Consider the following 25,213-nt stretch of genomic DNA (forward strand, 5'->3'; position numbering starts at 1 on the left):
GGGAAGCTGTTAACAATATTAATGTATCTCTCCTGGCATATGAGCATGCCATTATCTTTCACAACTGTTTCCAGTTCGATGATTGTTGCACATTTTGTAAGTACTTAAGTTTATCATTTTTGCTGGTTTGGATTCCTGCACAAACAATTCACTACTGATAATTTCCATTACATGCTTCCTGGATGTTTGCTATAGCAGGATCCAAGAAGTGGCATCAACACACAAGATAGCACGAGCCAAGAAGTGGTTTCAACACACAAGTTATGCTTGACTCGGGTTGACTAAATATATGCATATCCATCACATCCTGTGTCGAAATATTGTCGAAACAAACACATATGTCATATATTCAACTCTCTCTGATCCCTAAAATTAATCCGAGCATTTGGAGATAGTCTGTTCATAACATCCATAGGCTTAGATTCCTTAGAAGTCCATCTTCTGTGCCAGCTAGAAGGGACATGAAACTCCATTAAGTAGAGCACTCATGCACAAACAAAGAACATGGCAAAGTTAACATCTGCTATGTTATATGAATAGTTTCTCACTACTACTTGCTAGAGATGTTTATCAATCCACTCACCCGTACTATCTACAGGATTGTCATTCGGCTTGGTTGGAACATGGCTCATCGGTGACTTAAAATGATGCCAGATGTGGCAAATAAATAATTTTGAGTAGAACTCAACATAAGGATGAATAGAGAGTAACACCTAAGGTGATAGAAACAAATACTCGGATAATTTCAACTGAACAGTATGTGAAGCTGGTGTAAGTAGGGAAAGCATTTAATGACGTCAATGACATGATTTTGCTTCAGAGCCTTGCTTCCATGATCATGAGCTACAAGATCTTTACATTATGCGACAATGACATCACATTGTTGTCAACCATTGCCTGGATCAAACATCAAGACAATAGAAGGTTGCAAGCAGATACATAGAAAACTAGGTTTTAAGAAATAAATTGACATCATGTTCCTGTGCAGCCAACCCAAAATCTGATGTTTGGTGCAACCATGACATGTATGACTTGTGGAATGTTACCTAGCCAGCGCTACAATCAATGGGATCGTTTTCCCTTATATCTGATTTGGGGCTTCACTTTTGGATCAACGTTTACTTTGCTTTAATTAGGAGAGTGAGTATGTCTATTGTGCTTTCAAGCATTATGCTCTTCATACTCCGTTGATGTGAAGTAAGTCTCGTGACATTAAATAGTGATGTTGAGCAGGCTATATAAATTCTAAATAGTCATAGAGGTATGTTTTTTCTTATTTGCCTTCTCGAGAGATCACTTGTCTCCTGATCAAGTTTTAAGCCTTACTTTAGCTCCAAAGTTACTGCAGCCTTGGTATTTGGAAGCTTCATGAGCCACTCACTATTGGAGGACCACAAAGTGGAAAACTATTCAAATTTCCATTTCATTTTATTCTGTTGTTGGTATAGCAGGAGCCAAGAAGTGGCTTCAACACACAAAATAGCATGAGCTATACCTGTGCTTTCTGCATTGTAAGGTTTATTACCCCACTTCTTGGTCCAGAGTCCAAGGCTCCACACTCAAGTGACATGAAACCACCATCCATGCTTCCTAGTGGTAGTGATTCGGACCGTGACGTTGTATGATTGAAAACTCGCTTCATTTTGTTCACGGTATTAGATCCACCCTGCTGCTGCAGGGAGGATTTGCAGTCCAACATTGTGCCAATTTTCCCATGTGGTACAATGTCGCTAATGCTAAGGAAAGACCAAATTGAATTAGCAGAGCTGTGTAGCGCTGCAGGTGATGAAGATCTTATCTGAGGTTACATACAAAACAAGCACAGAACTGTCAGTATAAGTGATTGCAACAATTCATGGACTATGACTGAGCTCAGCCATGTGGTACACTCACCACAACCATTAGGAGGTTGATGGGCTTCTTAGTCACCGGTGTTCCGTCTCCACCTCGTGCCCGAATCTCTCCATGACCAGCTGCTATGTCTTCCTGAAGTGATGAGGCTGGTGTTATTTGTTCGGTAGGAGTGACTTGGTTAGAACCATTTGGTGGTGCTGGTGCTGGTGGTGCTGCATTGCCATTCATCAAGATGGCAGTTATGTTGTCAACGTCCATTGAAATCATGGACATTGGAGCACAGGGTGATGTTGGTGCTACGACTCGATTTGCAACTGGTGAGGGGCTCAAGGACTCGAGCATACTGGGAGACCACGTGTTGGAAATATGCCCTAGAGGCAATAATAAAATGATTATTATATTTCCTTGTTCATGATAATTGTCTATTATTCATGCTATAAATGTGTTATCCGGAAATCGTAATACATGTGTGAATACATAGACCACAACACGTCCCTAGTGAGCCTCTCGTTGACTAGCTCGTTGATCCACAGATAGTCATGGTTTCCTGACTATGGACATTGGATGTCATTGATGTTGGGGAACGTAGTAATTTCAAAAAAATTCCTACGAACACGCAAGATCATGGTGATGCATAGCAATGAGAGGGAGAGTGTTGTCTACGTACCCTCGTAGACTGAAGCGGAAGCGTTGACGCGACGTAGAGGAAGTAGTCGTACGTCTTCCCGGTCCAACCGATCAAAGCACCGTTACTCTGGCACCTCCGAGTTCTTGGCACACGTTCAGCTCGATGACGCTCCCCGGGCTCCGATCCAGCAAAGCTTCGGGGAGGAGTTCCGTCAACACGACGGCGTGGTGACGATCTTGATGTTCAACCGTCGCAGGGCTTCGCCTAAGCACCGCTACAATATGACCGAGGTGGAATATGTTGGAGGGGGGCACCGCACACGGCTAAGGAACGATCACGAAGATCAACTTGTGTGTCATGGGGTGCCCCCCTGCCCCCGTATATAAAGGAGCAAGGGGGGAGGGGCGGCCGGCCTAGGAGGGGGCGCGCCAAGGGGAGTCCTACTCCCACCGGGGAAAGAGGGGGAGAGGAAGAAGGAAAAGGGGGCTGCGCCCCATGTCCAATTCGGACCAGAGGGGGGCACAGGCCTCCTTCCTTTTGGCCTCTCTCTTCTATTCCCGTATGGCCCAATAAGGCCCATATACTCCCTGGCGAATTCCCGTAACTCTCCGGTACTCCGAAAAATACCCGAACCACTCGGAACCTTTCCGATGTCCGAATATAGTCGTCCAATATATCGATCTTTACGTCTCGACCATTTCAAGACTCCTCGTCATATCCCCGATCTCATCCGGGACTCCGAACTCCTTCGGTACATCAAAACTCATAAACTCATATATAACTGTCATCGAAACCTTAAGCGTGCGGACCCTACGGTTCGAGAACAATGTAGACATGACCGAGACACGTCTCCGGTCAATAACCAATAGCGGAACCTGGATGCTCATATTGGCTCCTACATATTCTACGAAGATCTTTATCGGTCAGACCGCATAACATCATACGTTGTTCCCTTTGTCATCGGTATGTTACTTGCCCGAGATTCGATCGTCGGTATCACAATACCTAGTTCAATCTCATTACTGGCAAGTCTCTTTACTCGTTCCGTAATACATCATCCCGCAACTAACTCATTAGTTGCAATGCTTGCAAGGCTTAAGTGATGTGCATTACCGAGAGGGCCCAGAGATACCTCTCCGACATTCGGAGTGACAAATCCTAATCTCGAAATATGCCAACCCAACAAGTACCTTCGGAGACACCTATAGAGCACCTTTATAATCACCCAGTTACGTAGTGATGTTTGGTAGCACACAAAGTGTTCCTCCGGTAAACGGGAGTTGCATAATCTCATAGTCATAGGAACATGTATAAGTCATGAAGAAAGCAATAGCAACAAACTAAACGATCAAGTGCTCAGCTAACGGAATGGGTCAAGTCAATCAAATAACAACTCTTTGTCCATGGTTAGGAAACGTAACCATCTTTGATTAACGAGCTAGTCAAGTAGAGGCATACTAGTGACACTCTGTTTGTCTATGTATTCACACATGTATTATGTTTCCGGTTAATACAATTCTAGCATGAATAATAAACATTTATCATGAAATAAGGAAATAAATAATAACTTTATTATTGCCTCTAGGGCATATTTCCTTCAGTCTCCCACTTGCACTAGAGTCAATAATCTAGATCACATCACCATGTGATTAACATCGATAGTTCACATCGTCATGTGATTAACACCCATAGTTCACATCGCCATGTGACCAACACCCAAAGGGTTTACTCGATTCAGTAATCTAGTTCACATCGCTATGTTATTAACACCCAAAGAGTACTAAGGTGTGATCATGTTTTGCTTGTGAGAGAATCTTAGTCAACGGGTCTGCCACATTCAGATCCGTATGTATTTTGCAAATTTCTATGTCTACAATGCTCTGCATGGAGCTACTTTAGCTAATTGCTCCCACTTTCAATATGTATCTAGATTGAGACTTAGAGTCATCTAGATTAGTGTCAAAACTTGCATCGACGTAACCTTTTACGACGAACCTTTTGTCACCTCCATAATCGAGAAACATATCCTTATTCCACTAAGGATAATTTTGACCGCTGTCCAGTGATCTACTCCTAGATCACTATTGTACTCCCTTGCCAAAATCAGTGCAGGGTATACAATAGATCTGGTACATAGCATGGCATACTTTATAGAACCTATGGCCAAGGCATAGGGAATGACTTTCATTCTCTTTCTATCTTCTGCCGTGGTTGGGTTTTGAGTCTTACTCAATTTCACACCTTGTAACACAGGCAAGAAACTCTTTCTTTGACTGTTCCATTTTGAACTACTTCAAAATCTTGTCAAGGTATGTACTCATTGAAAAACTTATCAAGCGTTTTGATCTATCTCTATAGATCTTGATGCTCAATATCTAAGCAGCTTCACCGAGGTCCTTCTTGAAAAACTCTTTTCAAATACTCCTTTATGCTTTGCAGAATAATTCTACATTATTTCCGATCAACAATATGTCATTCACATATACTTATCAGAAATGCTGTAGTGCTCCCACTCACTTTCTTGTAAATACAGGCTTCACCGCAAGTCTGTATAAAACTATATGCTTTGATCAACTCATCAAAGTGTATATTCCAACTCTGAGAGGCTTGCACCAGTCCATAAATGGATCGCTGGAGCTTGCACACTTTGTTAGCTCCTTTTGGATCGACAAAACCTTCTAGTTGCATCGTATACAACTCTTCTTTGATAAATCCATTAAGGAATGCAGTTTTGTTATCCATTTGCCAGATTTCACAAAATGCGGCAATTGCTAACATGATTCGGACAGACTTAAGCATAGATATGAGTGAGAAACTCTCATCATAGTCAACATCTTGAACTTGTCGAAAACCTTTTGCGACAATTCTAGCTTTGTAGATAGTAACACTACTATCAGCGTCCGTCTTCCTCTTGAAGATCCATTTATTCTCAATTGCTTGCCGATCGTCGGGCAAGTCAACCAAAGTCCACACTTTGTTCTCATACATGGATCCCATCTCAGATTTCATGGCCTCAAGCCATTTCGCGGAATCTGGGCTCATCATCGCTTCCTCATAGTTTGTAGGTTCGTCATGGTCAAGTAACACGATCTCCAGAACAGGATTACCGTACCACTCTGGTGTGGATCTCACTCTGGTTTACCTACGAGATTCGGTAGTAACTTGATCTGAAGTTTTATGATCATCATCATTAGCTTCCTCACTAATTGGTGTAGTAGTCACAGGAACAGATTTCTGTGATGAACTACTTTCCAATAAGGGAGAAGGTACAATTTCCTCATCAAGTTCTACTTTCCTCCCACTCACTTCTTTCGAGAGAAACTCCTTCTCTAGAAAGGATCCATTATAAGCAACGAATGTCTTGCCTTAGGATCTGTGATAGAAGGTGTACCCAACAGTCTCCTTTGGGTATCCTATGAAGACATATTTTTCCGATTTGGGTTTGAGCTTATCAGGATGAAACTTTTTCATATAAACATCACAACCCCAAACTTTAAGAAATGACAACTTTGGTTTCTTGCCAAACCACAGTTCAGATTGTGTCGTCTCAACGGACTTAGATGGTGCCCTTTTTAACGTGAATGCAGTTGGCTGTAATGCATAACCCCAAAACTATAGTGGTAGATCGATAAGAAACATCATAGATTGCACTATATCCAATAAAGTACGGTTATGACGTTCGGACACACCATTATGCTATGGTGTTCCAGGTGGCGTGAGTAGTGAAACTATTTCACATTGTTTTAATTGAAGACCAAACTCGTAACTCAAATATTTGTCTCCGCGATCAGATCGTAGAAACTTTATTTTCTTGTCACGATGATTTTCCACTTCACTCTGAAATTCTTTGATCTTTTCAAATGTTTCAGACTTATGTTTCATCAAGTAGATATACCCATATCTGCTCAAATCATCTGTGAAGGTTAGAAAATAACGATACTCGCCGTGAGCCTTAACACTCATCGGATCGCATACATCAGTATGTATTATTTCCAATAAGTCAGTTGCTCGCTCCATTGTTCCGGAAAACGGAGTCTTAGTCATCTTGCCCATGAGGCATGGTTCGCAAGCATCAAGTGATTCATAATCAAGTGATTCCAAAATCCCATCAGCATGGATTTTCTTCATGCGCTTTACACCAATATGACCTAAACGACAGTGCCACAAATAAGTTGCACTATCAATATTAACTTCGCATCTTTTGGTTTCAATATTATGAATATGTGTATCACTACGATTGAGATCCAATGAACTATTTTCAATGGGTGTGTAACCATATAAGGTTTAATTCATGTAAATAGAACAACAATTTATTCTCTTACTTAAATGGATAACCGTATTGCAATAAACATGATCAAATCATATTCATGCTCAACGCAAACACCAAATAACACTTATTTAGGTTCAACACTAATCCCGAAAGTATAGGGAGTGTGCGATGATGATCATATCAATCTTGGAACTACTTGCAACACACATCGTCACTTCACCCTTAACTAGTCTCTATTTATTCTGCAACTCCCGTTTCGAGTTACTAATGTTAGCAACTGAACTAGTATCAAATACTGAGGGGTTTCTATAAACACTAGTAAAGTACACATCAATAACATGTATATCAAATATACTTATGTTCACTTTGCCATCCTTCTTATCTGCCAATCACTTGGGGTAGTTCCGCTTCCAGTGACCAGTCCCTTTGCAGTAGAAGCACTTAGTCTCAGGCTTAGGACCAGACTTGGGCTTCTTCACTTGAGAAGCAACTTTCTTGCTGTTCTTCTTGAAGTTCCCCTTTTTCCCTTTGCCCTTTTCTTGAAACTAGTGGTCTTGTTAACCATCAACACTTGATGTTTTTCTTGATTTCTACCTTCGTCGATTTTAGCATCACGAAGAGCTTGGGAATCGTTTCCGTTATCCCTTGCATATCATAGTTCATCACGAAGTTCTACTAACTTGGTGATGGTGACTAGAGAATTCTGTCAATCACTATTTTATTTGGAAGATTAACTCCCACTTGATTCAAGCGATTGTAGTACCCAGACAATCTGAGCACATGCTCACTAGTTGAGCGATTCTCCTCCATCTTTTAGCTATAGAACTTGTTAGAGACTTCATATCTCTCAACTCGGGTATTTGCTTGAAATATTAACTTCAACTTCCTGGAACATCTCATATGGTCCATGACGTTCAAAACGTCTTTGAAGTTCCGATTCTAAGCCGTTAAGCATGGTGCACTAAACTATCAAGTAGTCATCACATTGAGCTAGCCAAACGTTCATAACTTCTGCATCTGCTCCTGCAATAGGTCTGTCACCTAGCAGTGCATCAAGGACATAATTCTTCTATGCAGCAATGAGGATAAACCTCAGATCACGGATCCAATCCGCATCATTGCTACTAACATCTTTCAACACAATTTTCTCTAGGAACATATCAAAATAAACATATGAAAGCAACAACGCGAGCTATTGATCTACAACATAGATATGCTAATACTACCAGGACTAAGTTCATGATAAATTAAAATTCAATTAATCATATTACTTAAGAACTCCCACTTAGATAGACATCCCTCTAATCTTCTAAGTGATCACGTGATCCATATCAACTAAACCATGTCCGATCATCACGTGAGATGGAGTAGGTTCAATGGTGAACATCACTATGTTGATCATATCTACTATATGATTCACGCTCGACCTTTCGGTCTCCGTGTTCCGAGGCCATATCTGTATATGCTTGGCTCGTCAAGTATAACCTGAGTATTCCGCGTGTGCAACTGTTTTGCACCCGTTGTATTTGAACGTAGAGCCTATCACACCCGATCATCACGTGGTGTCTCAGCACGAAGAACTTTCGCAACGGTGCATACTCAGGACCAAAGCGGATGCCACTGTTATACTCGGGTATGACTTGTATCGCCCACAACTCACTTATGTTCTCCTCGTGCATATAACATCAACACATAAAACCTAGGCTCGGATGCCACTGTTGGGGAACGTAGTAATTTCAAAAAAATTCCTACGCACGCGCAAGATCATGGTGATGCATAGCAACGAGAGGGAGAGTGTTGTCTACGTACCATCGTAGACCAAAGCGGAAGCGTTGACGCAACGTAGAGGAAGTAGTCGTACGTCTTCCCGGTCCAACCGATCCAAGCACCGTTACTCCGACACCTCCGAGTTCTTGGCACACGTTCAGCTCGATGACGCTCCCCGGGCTCCGATCCAGCAAACCTTCGGGGAGGAGTTCCGTCAGCACGACGGCGTGGTGACGATCTTGATGTTCAACCGTCGTAGGGCTTCGCCTAAGCACCGCTACAATATGACCGAGGTGGAATATGGTGGAGGGGGGCACCGCACACGGCTAAGGAACGATCACGAAGATCAACTTGTGTGTCATGGGGTGCCCCTCTGCCCCCGTATATAAAGGAGCAAGGGGGGAGGGGCGGCCGGCCTAGGAGGGGGCGCGCCAAGTGGAGTCCTACTCCCACCGGGAGTAGGACTCCCTCCTTCCTTGTTGGAGTAGGAGAAGGGGAAAGAGGGGGAGAGGAAGAAGGAAAAGGGGGCTGCGCCCCTTGTCCAATTCGGACCAGAGGGGGGCGCATGCCTCCTTCCTTTTGGCCTCTCTCTTCTATTCCCGTATGGCCCAATAAGGCCCATATACTCCCCGGCGAATTCCCGTAACTCTCCGGTACTCCGAAAAATACCCGAACCACTCGGAACCTTTCCGATGTCCGAATATAGTCGTCCAATATATCGATCTTTACGTCTCGACCATTTCGAGACTCCTCGTCATATCCCTGATCTCATCCGGGACTCCGAACTCCTTCGGTACATCAAAACTCATAAACTCATATATAATTGTCATCGAAACCTTAAGCGTGCGGACCCTACGGTTCGAGAACAATGTAGACATGACCGAGACACGTCTCCGGTCAATAACCAATAGCGGAACCTGGATGCACATATTGGCTCCTACATATTCTACGAAGATCTTTATCGGTCAGACCGCATAACATCATACGTTGTTCCCTTTGTCATCGGTATGTTAATTGCCCGAGATTCGATCGTCGGTATCTCAATACCTAGTTCAATCTCGTTACCGGCAAGTCTCTTTACTCGTTCCGTAATACATCATCCCACAACTAACTCACTAGTTGCAATGCTTGCAAGGCTTAAGTGATGTGCATTACCGAGAGGGCCCAGAGATACCTCTCCGACATTCGGAGTGACAAATCCTAATCTCGAAATATGCCAACCCAACAAGTACCTTCGGAGACACCTGTAGAGCACCTTTATAATCACCCAGTTACGTTGTGACGTTTGGTAGCACACAAAGTGTTCCTCCGGTAAACGGGAGTTGCATAATCTCATAGTCATAGGAACATGTATAAGTCATGAAGAAAGCAATAGCAACAAACTAAACGATCAAGTGCTCAGCTAACGGAATGGGTCAAGTCAATCAGATCATTCACCTAATGATGTGATCCCGTTAATCAAATAACAACTCTTTGTCCATGGTTAGGAAACATAACCATCTTTTATTAACGAGCTAGTCAAGTAGAGGCATACTAGTGACACTCTGTTTGTCTATGTATTCACACATGTATTATGTTTCTGGTTAATACAATTCTAGCATGAATAATAAACATTTATCATGAAATAAGGAAATAAATAATAACTTTATTATTGCCTCTAGGGCATATTTCCTTCAATTGATAACGGGATCACATCATTAGGAGAATGATTTGATGGACAAGACCCAATCCTAAGCATAGCACAAAGACCGTGTAGTTCGTTTGCTAGAGCTTTTCCAATGTCAAGTATCATTTCCTTAGACCATGAGATTGTGCAACTCCCATATACCGTAGGAGTGCTTTGGGTGTGCCAAACGTCACAACGTAACTGTGTGTCTATAAAGGTGCACTACGGGTATCTCCGAAAGTGTCTGTTGGGTTGGCATGAATCGAGACTGGGATTTGTCACTCCGTATGACGGAGATGTATCTCTGGGCCCACTCGGTAATGCATCATCATGAGCTCAATGTGACCAAGTGTCTGGTCATGGGATCATGCATTACGGTACGAGTAAAGTGACTTGCCGGTAACGAGATTGAACGAGGTATTGGGATACAGACGATCGAGTCTCGGGCAAGTAACGTACCAATTGACAAGGGGAATTGTATACGGGTTTACTTGAATCCTCGACATCGTGGTTCATCCGATGAGATCATCGAGGAGCATGTTGGAGCCAACATGGGTATCCAGATCCCGCTGTTGGTTATTGACCGGAGAGTCATCTCGGTCATGTCTGCATGTCTCCCAAACCCGTAGGGTCTACACACTGAAGGTTCGGTGATGCTAGGGTTGTGGACGTCACGAGGAGTTCCGGAATGGTCCGGAGGTAAAGATTTATATATAGGAAGTCAAGTTTCGGCCATCAGGAGAGTTTCGGGGGTAATCGGTATTGTACCGGGACCACCGGAAGGGTCCCGGGGGTCCACCGGGTGGGGTCACCTATCCCGGAGGGCCCCATGGGCTGAAGTGGGAGGGGAACCAGGCCCTGGTGGGCTGGTGCGCCCCCCTTGGACCTCCCCCCGCGCCTAGGGTTGGAAACCCTAGGGGTGGGGGGCGCCCCACTTGGCTTGGGGGGCAAGCCACCCCCCTTGGCCGCCGGCCCCCTTGGAGATTGGATCTCCTAGGGCCGGCGCCCCCCAGGGGGCCTATATATAGTGGGGGGAGGGAGGGCAGCCGCACCCTAGCCCCTGGCGCCTCCCTCTCCCTCCCGTAACACCTCTCCCTCTCGCCGAGCTTGATGAAGCCCTGCCAAGATCCCCGCTGCATCCACCACCACGCCGTCATGCTGCTAGATCTCCATCAACCTCTCCCCCCCTTGCTGGAACAAGAAGGAGGAGATGTCTTCCCCAACCGTACGTGTGTTGAACGCGGAGGTGCCGTCCGTTCGGCGCTTGGTCATCGGTGATTTGGATCACGATGAGTACAACTCCATCAACCCCGTTCTCTTGAACGCTTCCGCTCGCGATCTACAAGGGTATGTAGATGCACTCCTTTCCCTCTCGTTGCTAGAAGACTCCATAGATTGATGTTGGTGATGCGTAGAAAATTTTAAATTCTGCAACGATCCCCAACAGTGGCATCATGAGCTAGGTCTATGCGTAGTTTCTATGCACGAGTAGAACACAAAGTAGTTGTGGGCATCGATATTGTCAATTTACTAGCCGTTACTAGTCTTATCTTGATTCGGCGGCATCGTGGGATGAAGCGGCCCGGACCGACCTTACACGTACGCTTACGTGAGGCAGGTTCCACCGACTGACATGCACTAGTTGCATAAGGTGGCTAGCGGGTGTCTGTCTCTCCCACTTTAGTCGGATCAGATTCGATGAAAAGGGTCCTTATGAAGGGTAAATAGAAATTGGCATATCACATTGTGGTTTTGGCATAGGTAAGAAACGTTCTTGCTAAGAAACCTATAGCAGCCACGTAAAAATTTGCAACAACAATTAGAGGACGTCTAACTTGTTTTTGCAGCATGTGCCGTGTGATGTGATATGGCCAAAAGGATGTGATGAATGATATATGTGATGTGTGAGATTGATCATGTTCTTGTAATAGGAATCACGACTTGCATGTCGATGAGTATGACAACCGGCAGGAGCCATAGGAGTTTCTTAATTTATTTATGACCTGCGTGTCAACATATAACATCATGTAATTACTTTACTTTATTGCTAAACCGTTAGCCATAGTAGTAGAAGTAATAGATGACGAGACAACTTCATGAAGACACGATGATGGAGATCATGGTGTCATGCCGGTGACGACGATGATCATGGCGCCCCGAAGATGGAGATCAAAAGGCGCAAAATGATATTGGCCATATCATGTCACTATTTGATTGCATGTGATGTTTATCATGTTTTACATCTTATTTGCTTAGAACGACGGTAGCTTAAATAAGATGATCCCTCGCGATAATTTCAAGAAAGTGTTCCCCCTAACTGTGCACCGTTGCGAAGGTTCATTGTTTCGAAGCACCACGTGATGATCGGGTGTGATAGATTCTAATATTCGAATACAACGAGTGTAAGCCAGATTTACACACGCAATACACTTAGGTTGACTTGACGAGCCTAGCATGTACAGACATGGCCTCGGAACACGGAAGACCGAAAGGTCGAGCATGAGTTGTATAGAAGATACGATCAACATGGAGATGTTCACCGATGTTGACTAGTCCGTCTCACGTGATGATCGGACACGGCCTAGTTCACTCGGATCATGTTTCACTTAGATGACTAGAGGGATGTCTATATGAGTGGGAGTTCATTGAATAATTTGATTAGATGAACTTAATTATCATGAACTTAGTCTAAAATCTTTACAATATGTCTTGTAGATCAAATGGCCCACGCTAATGTTGCCCTCAACTTCAACGCGTTCCTAGAGAAAACCAAGCTAAAAGATGATGGCAGCAACTATACGGACTGGGTCCGGAACCTGAGGATCATCCTCATAGCTGCCAAGAAAGATTATTTCCTAGAAGCACCGCTAGGTGATGCACCCATCCTAGAGAACCAAGACGTTATGAACGCTTGGCAGCAGCGTGCTGATGATTACTCCCTCGTTCAGTGCGGCATGCTTTACAGCTTAGAACCGGGGATCCAAAAGCGTTTTGAGCAACACTGAGCATATGAGATGTTCGAGGAGCTGAAAATGGTTTTCCATGCTCATGCCCGGGTCGAGAGATATGAAGTCTCCGACAAGTTCTTCAGTTGTAAGATGGAGGAAAATAGTTCTGTCAGTGAGCACATACTAAAAATGTCTGGGTTGCACAACCGCTTGACTCAGCTGGGAGTTAATTGTTGGGGAACGTAGCAATAATTCAAAATTTTCCTACGTGTCACCAAGATCAATCTATGGAGTCATCTAGCAACGAGGGAGGAGTGGATCTACATACCCTTGTAGATCGCGCGCGGAAGCGTTCAAGAGAGCGGGGTTGATGGAGTCGTACTCGTCGTGATCCAAATCACCGATGATCCTAGCGCCGAACGGACGGCACCTCCGCGTTCAACACACGTACGGAGCAGCGACGTCTCCTCCTTCTTGATCCAGCAAGGGGGGTGGAGAGGTTGATGGAGATTTAGCACCACGACGGCGTGGTGGTGGAAGTAGCGGGATTCCAATAGGGCTTCGCCAAGCGCTGCGGGAGGAGGGAGATGTGTCATGGGAGGGAGAGGGAGGCGCCAGGGCTTAGGTTGGGCTGCCCTCCCTTCCCCCCACTATATATAGGCCAAGGGAGAGGGGGGAGGCGCAGCCTTGGCCCTTCCTCCAAGGAAGGGTGCGGCCAGGGGAGGAGTCCCTCCTCCCCAAGGCACCTCGGAGGTGCCTTCCCCCTTTAGGACTCTTCCTTTCCCTCTTCTCTTGGCGCATGGGCCTCTTGGGGCTGGTGCCCTTGGCCCATATAGGCCAAGGCGCACCCCCTACAGCCCATGTGGCCCCCCGGGGCAGGTGGACCCCCGGGACCCTTCCGGTGGTCCCGGTACAATACCGGTGTCCCCGAAACTTGTCCCGATGGCCGAAATAGCACTTCCTATATATAATTCTTTACCTCCGGACCATTCCGGAACTCCTCGTGACGTCCGGGATCTCATCCGGGACTCCGAACAACTTTCGGGTTACCGCATACTAATATCTCTATAACCCTAGCCTCACCGAACCTTAAGTGTGTAGACCCTACGGGTTCGGGAGACATGCAGACATGACCGAGATGACTCTCCGGTCAATAACCAACAGCGGGATCTGGATACCCATGTTGGCTCCCACATGTTCCACGATGATCTCATCGGATGAACCACGATGTCAAGGACTTAATCAATCCCGTATACAATTCCCTTTGTCTAGCGGTATGATACTTGCCCGAGATTCGATCGTCGGTATCCCGATACCTTGTTCAATGTCATTACCGGCAAGTCTCTTTACTCGTTTCGTAACACATCATCCCGTGATCAACTCCTTGATCACATTGTGCACATTATGATGATGTCCTACCGAGTGGGCCCAGAGATACCTCTCCGTTTACACGGAGTGACAAATCCCAGTCTCGATTCGTGCCAACCCAACAGACACTTTCGGAGATACCCGTAGTGTACCTTTATAGCCACCCAGTTACGTTGTGACGTTTGGCACACCCAAAGCACTCCTACGGTATCCGGGAGTTGCACAATCTCATGGTCTAAGGAAATGATACTTGACATTAGAAAAGCTTTAGCATACGAACTACATGATCTTGTGCTAGGCTTAGGATTGGGTCTTGTCCATCACATCATTCTCCTAATGATGTGATCCCGTTATCAACGACATCCAATGTCCATGGTCAGGAAACCATGACCATCTATTGATCAACGAGCTAGTCAACTAGAGGCTTACTAGGGACATGGTGTTGTCTATGTATCCACACATGTATCTGAGTTTCCTATCAATACAATTCTAGCATGGATAATAAACGATTATCACGAACAAGGAAATATAATAATAATCAATTTACTATTGCCTCTAGGGCATATTTCCAACAGTCTCCCACTTGCGCTAGAGTCAATAATCCAGTTCACATCGCTATGTGATTAACACTCAAGGTCACATCCCCATGTGACTAACACCCAAAGAGTTTACTAGAGTCAATAATCTAGTTCACATTACCATGTGATCAACACTCGATGAGTTCTGGGTTTGATCATGTTATGCTTGTGAGAGATGTTATAGTCAACAGGTCTGAATCTTTCAGATCCGTGTGTGCTTTACAAATCTCTATGTCATCTCCTAGATGCAGCTACCACGTTCTATTTGGAGCTATTCCAAATAACTGTTCTACTATACGAATCCAGTCTACTACTCAGAATAATCTGGATTAGTGTCAAAGTTTGCATCGGCGTAACCCTTTACGACGAACTCTTTTACCACCTCCATAATCGAGAAAATTCCTTTGTCCACTAGTTACTAAGGATAACTTTGACCGCTGTCCTGTGATCCATTCTTGGATCACTCTTGTACCCCTTGACTGACTCATGGCAACGCACACTTCAGGTGCGGTACACAGCATAGCATACTGTAGAGAGCCTATGATAAAAGCATAGGGGACGACCTTCGTCCTTCCTCTTTCTTCTGCCGTGGTCGAGCTTTAAGTCTTAACTTCATACCTTACAACTCAGGCAAGAACTCCTTCTTTGACTGATCCATCTTGAACACCTTCAAGATCATGTCAAGGTATGTGCTCATTTGAAAGTACCATTAAGCGTTTTGATCTATCCTTATAGATCTTGGTGCTCAATGTTCAAGTAGCTTAATCCAGGCTTCCATTGAAAAACACTTTCCAAATAACCCTATATGCTTTCCAGAAATTCTACGTCATTTCTGATCAACAATATGTCAACAACATATATTTATCAGAAATTCTATAGTGCTCCCACTCACTTCTTTGGAAATACAAGTTTCTCATAAACTTTGTATACACCCAAAATCTTTGATCATCTCATCAAAGCATACATTCCAACTCCGAGATGCTTACTCCAGTCCTTAGAAGGATTGCTGGAGCTTTGCATACTTATTAGCATCTTTCAGGATTGACAAAACCTTCCGGTTGTATCACATACAACCTTTCCTCATGAAAATCGTCGAGGAAACAATGTTTTGACATCCTATCTGCAAGATTTCATAAATAATGCAGTAATTGCTAATATAATTCCAACAGACTCTTAGCATCGCTACGAGTGAGAAAGTCTCATCGTAGTCAACTCCTTGAACCTGTCGGAAAACATCTTAACGACAAGTCGAGCTTTCTTTAATGGTGACATTTACCATCATTGTCCGTCTTCCTTTTAAAATCCATCTGCACTCAACAGCCTTACGACCATTGAGTTGTTCTGCCAAAGTCTACACTTTGTTTTCATACATGGATCCTCTCTCGGATTTTATGGCCTCGAGCCATTTATCAGAATCCAGGCCCACCATCACTTCTCCATAGCTCGTAGGTTCATTGTTGTCTAGCAACATGACTTCCAAGACAGGATCACGTACCACTCTGAAGTAGTACGCATCCTTGTCATCCCACGAGGTTTGGTAGTGACTTGATCTGAAGTTTCATGATCACTATCATAAGCTTCCACTTCAATTGGTGTAGGTACCACAGGAACAACTCCTGTGCCCTGCCACACACTAGTTCAAGAGACGGTTCAATAACCTCATCAAGTCTCCACCATCCTCCCACTCAATTCTTTTGAGAGAAACTTTTCCTTGAGAAAGGACCTGAGTCAAGAAACAATCCCTTATTGCTTTCAGATCTGAGACAGGAGGTATACCCAACTGTTTTGGGTGTCCTATGAAGATGCATTTATCCGCTTTGGGTTCGAGCTTATCAGCCTGAAACTTTTTCACATAAGCGTCGCAGCCCCAAACTTTTAAGAAATGGCAGCTTAGGTTTCTCTAAACCATAGTTCATACGGTGTCATCTCATCGGAATTACGTGGTGCCCTATTAAAGTGAATGTGGTTGTCTCTAATGCCTAACCCATAAACTATCGTGGTAATTCGATAAGAGACATCATGGTATGCATCATATCCAATAGGGTGCAGTTATGATGTTCGGACACACCATCACACTATGGTGTTCTAGGCTGTATTAGTTGTGAAACAATTTCCACAATGTCTTATTTCTGTGCCAAACTCGTAATTCAGATATTCATCTCTATGATCATATCATAGATATTTTATCCTCTTGTCACGACGATCTTTCAACTTCACCCTGAAATTACTTGAACCTTTCAATAATTCAGACTCGCGACTCATCAAGTAAATGTACTCAACATCTACTCAAATCATCTGTGAAGTAAGAACATAACGATATCCACTACATGCCTCAGCACTCATTGGACTGCACACATCAAAATGTATTACTTCCAACAAGTTGCTTTCTAGTTCCATTTTACTGAAAATGAGGCTTTCAATCATCTTGCCCATGTGGTATGATTTGCATGTCTCAAGTGATTCAAAATCAAGTGAGTCCAAACGGTCCATTTGCATGGAGTTTCTTCATGCATATACACCAATAGACATGGTTCACATGTCTCAAACCTTTCAAAAACGAGTGAGCCCAAAGATCCATCAACATGGAGCTTCTTCATGCGTTTTATACCGATATGACATAAGTGGCAGTGCCACAAGTAGGTGGTACTATCATTACTATCTTTTGGCATGAACATGTGTATCACTACGATCGAGATTCAATAAACCATTCATTTCAGGTGTAAGACCATTTGAAGGTATTATTCAAATAAACAGAGTAACCATTATTCTCTTTAAATGAATAATCGTATTGTGATAGACATAATCCAATCATATCTATGCTCAACGCAAACACCAAATAACAATTATTTAGGTGTTAATACCAATCTCGATGGTAGAGGGAGCGTGCGATGCTTGATCATATCAACCCTGGAAACACTTCCAACACATATCGTCAGCTCACCTTTAGCTAGTCTCCGTTTATTCCGTAGCCTTTTGTTTCGAGTTACTAACACTTAGCAACCGAACCGGTATCTAATACCCTGGTGCTACTAGGAGTACTAGTAAAGTACACATCAACACAATGTATATCCAATATACTTCTATCGACCTTGCCAGCCTTCTCATCTACCAAGTATCTAGGGTAATTCTGCTCCAGTGGCTGTTCCCCTTATTACAGAAGCACTCAGTCTCGGGTTTGGGTTCAACCTTGGGTTTCTTCACTAGAGCAGCAGCTGAATTGCCGTTTCATGAAGTATCCCTTTGTTCCCTTGCCCTTCTTGAAACTAGTGGTTTCACCAACCATCAACAATTGATGCTCCTTCTTGATTTCTACTTTCGCGGTGTCAAACATCGCGAATATCTCAAGGATCATCATATATGTCCCTGATATATCATAGTTCATCACGAAGCTCTAGTAGCTTGGTGGTAATGACTTCGGAGAACCATCACTATTTCATCTGGAAGATCAACTCCCACTCGATTCAAGCGATTGTTGTACTTAGACAATCTGAGCACAAGCTCAACAATTGAGCTTTTTCTCCCTTAGTTTGTAGGCTAAGAAAATCGTCAGAGGTCTTATACCTTTTGACGTGGGCACGAGCCTGAAATCCCAATTTCAGCCCTCAAAACATCTCATATGTTTTGCGATGTTTCAAAACCGTCTTCGGTGCCTCAATTCTAAACCGTTTAACTGAACTATCACGTAGTTATCAAAATGTGTATGTCAGATGTTCGCAACATCCACAGACGACGTTCGAGGTTCAGCACACTGAGCGGTGCATTAAGGACAGAAGCCTTCTATGAAGCAATGAGGACAATCCTCAGTTTACAGACCTAGTCCGCATAATTGCTACTATCAACTTTCAACTAAATTTTCTCTAGGAACATATCTAAACAGTAGAACTGAAGCGCGAGCTACGACATAATTTGCGAAGACCTTTTGACTATGTTCAGGATAATTAAGTTCATCTTATGAACACTCAGATAGACATCCCTCTAGTCATCTAAGTGATTACATGATCCGAGTCAACTAGGCCGTGTCCGATCATCACGTGAGACGGACTAGTCATCATCGGTGAACATCTTCATGTTGATCGTATCTACCATACGACTCATGCTCGACCTTTCGGTCTCTTGTGTTCCGAGGCCATGTCTGTACATGCTAGGCTCGTCAAGTCAACCTAAGTGTTTCGCGTGTGTAAATCTGGCTTACACCCGTTGTATGTGAACGTAAGAATCTATCAGACCCGATCATCACGTGGTGCTTCGAAACGACGAACTTTCGCAACGGTGCACAATTAGGGGGAACACCTTCTTGAAATTTTAGTGAGGGATCATCTTATTTACTACCGTCGTTCTAAGTAAACAAGATGTATAAACATGATAAACATCACATGCAATCAAATAATAGTGACATGATATGGCCAATATCATATAGCTCCTTTGATCTCCATCTTGGGGCTCCATGATCATCTTGTCACCGGCATGACACCATGATCTCCATCATCATGATCTCTATCATCGTGTCTTCATGAAGTTGTCTCGTCAACTATTACTTCTACTACTATAGCTAACGGTTAGCAATAAGGTAAAGTAATTACATGACGTTTATGTTGACACGCAGGTCATAAATAAATTAAGACAACTCCTATGGCTCCTGCCGGTTGTCATACTCATCGACATGCAAGTCGTGATTCCTATTACAAGAACATGATCAATCTCATACATCACATATATCATTCATCACATCCTTTTGGCCATATCACATCACATAGCATACCCTGCAAAAACAAGTTAGACGTCCTCTAATTGTTGTTTGCATGTTTTATGTGGCTGCTATGGGTTTCTAGCAAGAACGTTTCTTACCTACGCAAAAACCACAACGTGATATGCCAATTGCTATTTACCCTTCATAAGGACCCTTTTCATCGAATCCGATCCGACTAAAGTGGGAGAGACAGACACCCGCTAGCCACCTTTATGCAACTAGTGCATGTCAGTCGGTGGAACCAGTCTCACGTAAGAGTACGTGTAAGGTCGGTCCGGGCCGCTTCATCCCACAATGCCACCGAATCAAGATTGGACTAGTAACGGTAAGCATATTGAACAAAATCAATGCCCACAACTACTTTGTGTTCTACTCGTGCATAGAAACTACGCATAGACCTAGCTCATGATGCCACTGTTGGGGAACGTAGCAATAATTCAAAATTTTCCTACGTGTCACCAAGATCAATCTATGGAGTCATCTAGCAATGAGGGAGGAGTGGATCTACATATCCTTGTAGATCGCGCGCGGAAGCGTTCAAGAGAACGGGGTTGATGGAGTCGTACTCGTCGTGATCCAAATCACCGATGATCCTAGCGCCGAACGGACGGCACCTCCGCGTTCAACACACGTACGGAGCAGCGACGTCTCCTCCTTCTTGATCCAGCAAGGGGGGAGGAGAGGTTGATGGAGATTTAGCAGCACGACGGCGTGGTGGTGGAAGTAGCGGGATTCCAACAGGGCTTCGCCAAGCGCTGCGGGAGGAGGGAGATGTGTCATGGGAGGGAGAGGGAGGCGCCAGGGCTTAGGTTGGGCTGCCCTCCCTTCCCCCCACTATATATAGGCCAAGGGAGAGGGGGGAGGCGCAGCCTTGGCCCTTCCTCCAAGGAAGGGTGCGGCCAAGGGAGGAGTCCCTCCTCCCCAAGGCACCTCGGAGGTGCCTTCCCCCTTTAGGACTCTTCCTTTCCCTCTTCTCTTGGCGCATGGGCCTCTTGGGGCTGGTGCCCTTGGCCCATATAGGCCAAGGCGCACCCCCTACAGCCCATGGGCCCCCCCGGGGCAGGTGGCCCCACCCGGTGGTCCCGGTACAATACCGGTGACCCCGAAACTTGTCCCGATGGCCGAAATAGCACTTCCTATATATAATTCTTTACCTCCGGACCATTCCGGAACTCCTCGTGACGTCCGGGATCTCATCCGGGACTCCGAACAACTTTCGGGTTACCGCATACTAATATCTCTATAACCCTAGCGTCACCGAACCTTAAGTGTGTAGACCCTACGGGTTCGGGAGACATGCAGACATGACCGAGATGACTCTCCGGTCAATAACCAACAGCGGGATCTGGATACCCATGTTGGCTCCCACATGTTCCACGATGATCTCATCGGATGAACCACGATGTCAAGGACTTAATCAATCCCGTATACATTTCCCTTTGTCTAGCGGTACGATACTTGCCCGAGATTCGATCGTCGGTATCCCGATACCTTGTTCAATCTCATTAGCGGCAAGTCTCTTTACTCATTTCGTAACACATCATCCTGTGATCAACTCCTTGATCACATTGTGCACATTATGATGATGTCCTACCGAGTGGGCCCAGAGATACCTCTCCGTTTACACGGAGTGACAAATCCCAGTATCGATTCGTGCCAACCCAACAGACACTTTCGGAGATACCCGTAGGGTACCTTTATAGCCACCCAGTTACGTTGTGACGTTTGGCACACCCAAAGCACTCCTACGGTATCCGGGAGTTGCACAATCTCATGGTCTAAGGAAATGATACTTGACATTAGAAAAGCTTTAGCATACGAACTACATGATCTTGTGCTAGGCTTAGGATTGGGTCTTGTCCATCACATCATTCTCCTAATGATGTGATCCCGTTATCAACGACATCCATTGTCCATGGTCAGGAAACCGTGAGCATCTATTGATCAACGAGCTAGTCAACTAGAGGCTTACTAGGGACATGGTGTTGTCTATGTATCCACACATGTATCTGAGTTTCCTATCAATACAATTCTAGCATGGATAATAAACGATTATCACGAACAAGGAAATATAATAATAATCAATTTATTATTGCCTCTAGGGCATATTTCCAACATTAATCTCCCGGATGACGCGGTCATTGACAGAATCCTTCAGTCGCTTCCACCGAGCTACAAGAGATTTGTGATGTACTTCAATATGCAGGGGATGGAAAAGACCATTCCCGAGGTATATTCAATGTTGAAATCAGCGGAGGTGGAGATCAAAAAGGAACATCAAGTGTTGATGATGAATAAAACCACTAAGTTCAAGAAAGGCAAGGGTAAGAAGAACTTCAAGAAGGACGGCAAGGGAGTTGCCGCATCTGGTAAGCCAGTTGCCGGGAAGAAGCCAAAGAATGGACCCAAGCATGAGACTGAGTGCTTTTATTGCAAGGGAAGTGGTCACTAGAAGCGGAACTGCCCCAAGTACTTAGCGGACAAGAAGGCCGGCAACACCAAAGGTATATGTGATATACATGTCATTGATGTGTACCTTACCAGCACTCGTAGTAGCTCCTGGGTATTTGATACCGGTGAAGTTGCTCATATTTGTAACTCAAAGCAGGAGCTGCGGAATAAGCGGAGACTGGCGAAGGACGAGGTGACGATGCGCGTCGGGAATGGTTCCAAGGTCGATGTGATCGTCGTCGGCACGCTACCTTTGCATTTACCTACGGGATTAGTTTTAAACCTCAATAATTGTTATTTAGTGCCAGCTTTGAGCATGAACATTGTATCAGGATCTCGTTTAATTAAAGATGGCTACTCATTTAAATCCAAGAATAATGGTTGTTCTATTTATATGAGAGATATGTTTTATGGTCATGCCCCGCTGGTGAATGGTTTATTCTTAATGAATCTCGAGCGTAATGTTACACATATTCATAGTGTGAATACCAAAAGATGTAAGGTTGATAATGATAGTCCCACATATTTGTGGCACTGCCGCCTTGGTCACATAGGTGCCAAACGCATGAAGAAGCTCCATGCAGATGGACTTTTGGAGTCTCTTGATTACGAATCATTTGACACGTGCGAACCATGCCTCATGGGTAAAATGACCAAGACTCCGTTCTCCGGAACAATGGAGCGAGCAACCAACTTATTGGAAATCATACATACTGATGTGTGCGGTCCAATGAGCGTTGAGGCTCGCGGTCGCTATCGTTATGTTCTCACTCTCACTGATGACTTGAGTAGATATGGGTATGTCTACTTAATGAAACACAAGTCTGAGACCTTTGAAAAGTTCAAGGAATTTCAGAGTGAGGTTGAGAATCAACGTGACAGGAAAATCAAGTTCCTACGATCAGATCGTGGTAGGGAATATTTGAGTCACGAATTTGGCACACACTTAAGGAAATGTGGAATAGTTTCACAACTCACGCCGCCTGGAACACCTCAGCGAAATGCTGTGTCCGAACGTCGTAATGGCACTTTATTTGATATGTTGCGATCTATGATGTCTCTTACCGATCCACCGCTCTCATTTTGGGGCTATGCTTTAGAGACTGCCGTATTCACTTTAAATAGGGCTCCGTCGAAATCCGTTGAGACGACACCATATGAATTATGGTTTGGGAAGAAACCTAAGCTGTCGTTTATAAAATTTTGGGGATGTGATGCTTATGTCAAGAAACTTCAACCTGAAAAGCTCGAACCCAAGTCGGAAAAATGCGTCTTCATAGGATACCCTAAAGAAACTATTGGGTATACTTTCTACCTCAGATCCGAAGGCAAGATCTTTGTTGCCAAGAATGGATCCTTTCTAGAGAAAGAGTTTCTCTCGAAAGAAGTAAGTGGGAGGAAATTAGAGCTTGATGAAGTACTGCGTCTTGAAGTAGAGAGTAGCGCAGCTCAGGAAAATGTTCCTGTGGTGCCTGCACCGATTAGAGAGGAAGTTAATGATGATGATCAAGATACTTCGGATCAATCTCCTACTGAACTTCGTAGGTCCACAAGGACACGTTCCGCACCAGAGTGGTACGGCAACCCTGTCTTGGAAATCATGTTGTTAGACAACGGTGAACCTTCGAACTATGAAGAAGCAATGGCGGGCCCAGATTCTGAAAAATGGCTAGAAGCCATGAAATCCGAGATAGAATCCATGTATGAAAACGAAGTATGGACTTTGAGTGACTTGCCCGATGATCGGCGTGCCATAGAAAATAAATGGATCTTTAAGAAGAAGACAGACGCGGATGGTAATGTGACCATCTATAAGGCTCGACTTGTCACTAAGGGTTATCGACAAGTTCAAGGGGTTGACTACGATGAGACTTTCTCACCCGTAGCAAAGTTGAAGTCCGTCCGAATCATGTTAGCAGTTGCCGCATTCTATGATTATGAGATATGGCAAATGGACGTCAAAACGGCATTCCTTAACGGCTTTCTTAAGGAAGAATTGTATATGATGCAGCCGGAAGGTTTTGTCGATCCTAAGAATGCTAACAAGGTGTGCAAGCTCCAACACTCAATCTATGGGCTGGTGCAAGCATCTTGGAGTTGGAACATTCGATTTGATGAGATGATCAAAGTGTTTGGGTTTACCCAGACTTATGGAGAAGCCTGTGTTTACAAGAAAGTGAGTGGGAGCTCTGTAGCATTTCTCATATTATATGTGGATGACATACTGTTGATGGGAAATGATATAGTATTCTTGGAAAGCATAAAGGCCTACTTGAACAAGTGTTTTTCAATGAAGGACCTTGGAGAAGCTGCTTATATATTAGGCATCAAGATCTATAGAGATAGATCGAGACGCCTCATTGGTCTTTCACAAAGTACATACCTTGACAAGATATTGAAGAAGTTCAATATGGATCAGTCCAAGAAGGGGTTCTTGCCTGTATTGCAAGGTGTGCGATTGAGCACGGCTCAATGCCCGACCACGGCAGAAGATAGAGAAAAGATGAGTGTCGTCCCCTATGCCTCGGCCATAGGGTCTATTATGTATGCCATGCTGTGTACCAGACCTAATGTAAACCTTGCCGTAAGTTTGGTAGGAAGGTACCAAAGTAATCTCGGCATGGAACACTAGACAGCGGTAAAGAATATGCTGAAGTACCTGAAGAGGACTAAGGATATGTTTCTCATTTATGGAGGTGACGAAGAGCTTGTCGTAAAGGGTTAGGTCGATGCTAGCTTCGACACAGATATGGATGACTCTAAGTCACAAACCGGATACGTGTATATTTTGAATGGTGGGGCAGTAAGCTGGTGCAGTTGCAAGCAAAGCGTTGTGGCGGGATTTACATGTGTAGCGGAATACATGGCGGCCTCGGAGGCAGCACAAGAAGCAATCTGGGTGAAGGAGTTCATTACCGACCTAGGAGTCATACCCA

At 44.4% G+C, this 25,213-nt stretch overlaps 1 pseudogene; it reads right to left on the reverse strand.

Annotated features, from left to right (window-relative positions):
- Nucleotides 1-843: 843 nt before the first annotated feature.
- LOC125517091 (uncharacterized) overlaps nt 844-25,213 on the reverse strand; it is a 30,947-nt pseudogene continuing 6,577 nt past the window's right edge.

This window comes from Triticum urartu, chromosome 6A, assembly GCF_056163025.1.
Source record: "Triticum urartu cultivar PI428250 chromosome 6A, HENAU_Tu73, whole genome shotgun sequence".
NCBI lineage: Eukaryota > Viridiplantae > Streptophyta > Magnoliopsida > Poales > Poaceae > Triticum > Triticum urartu.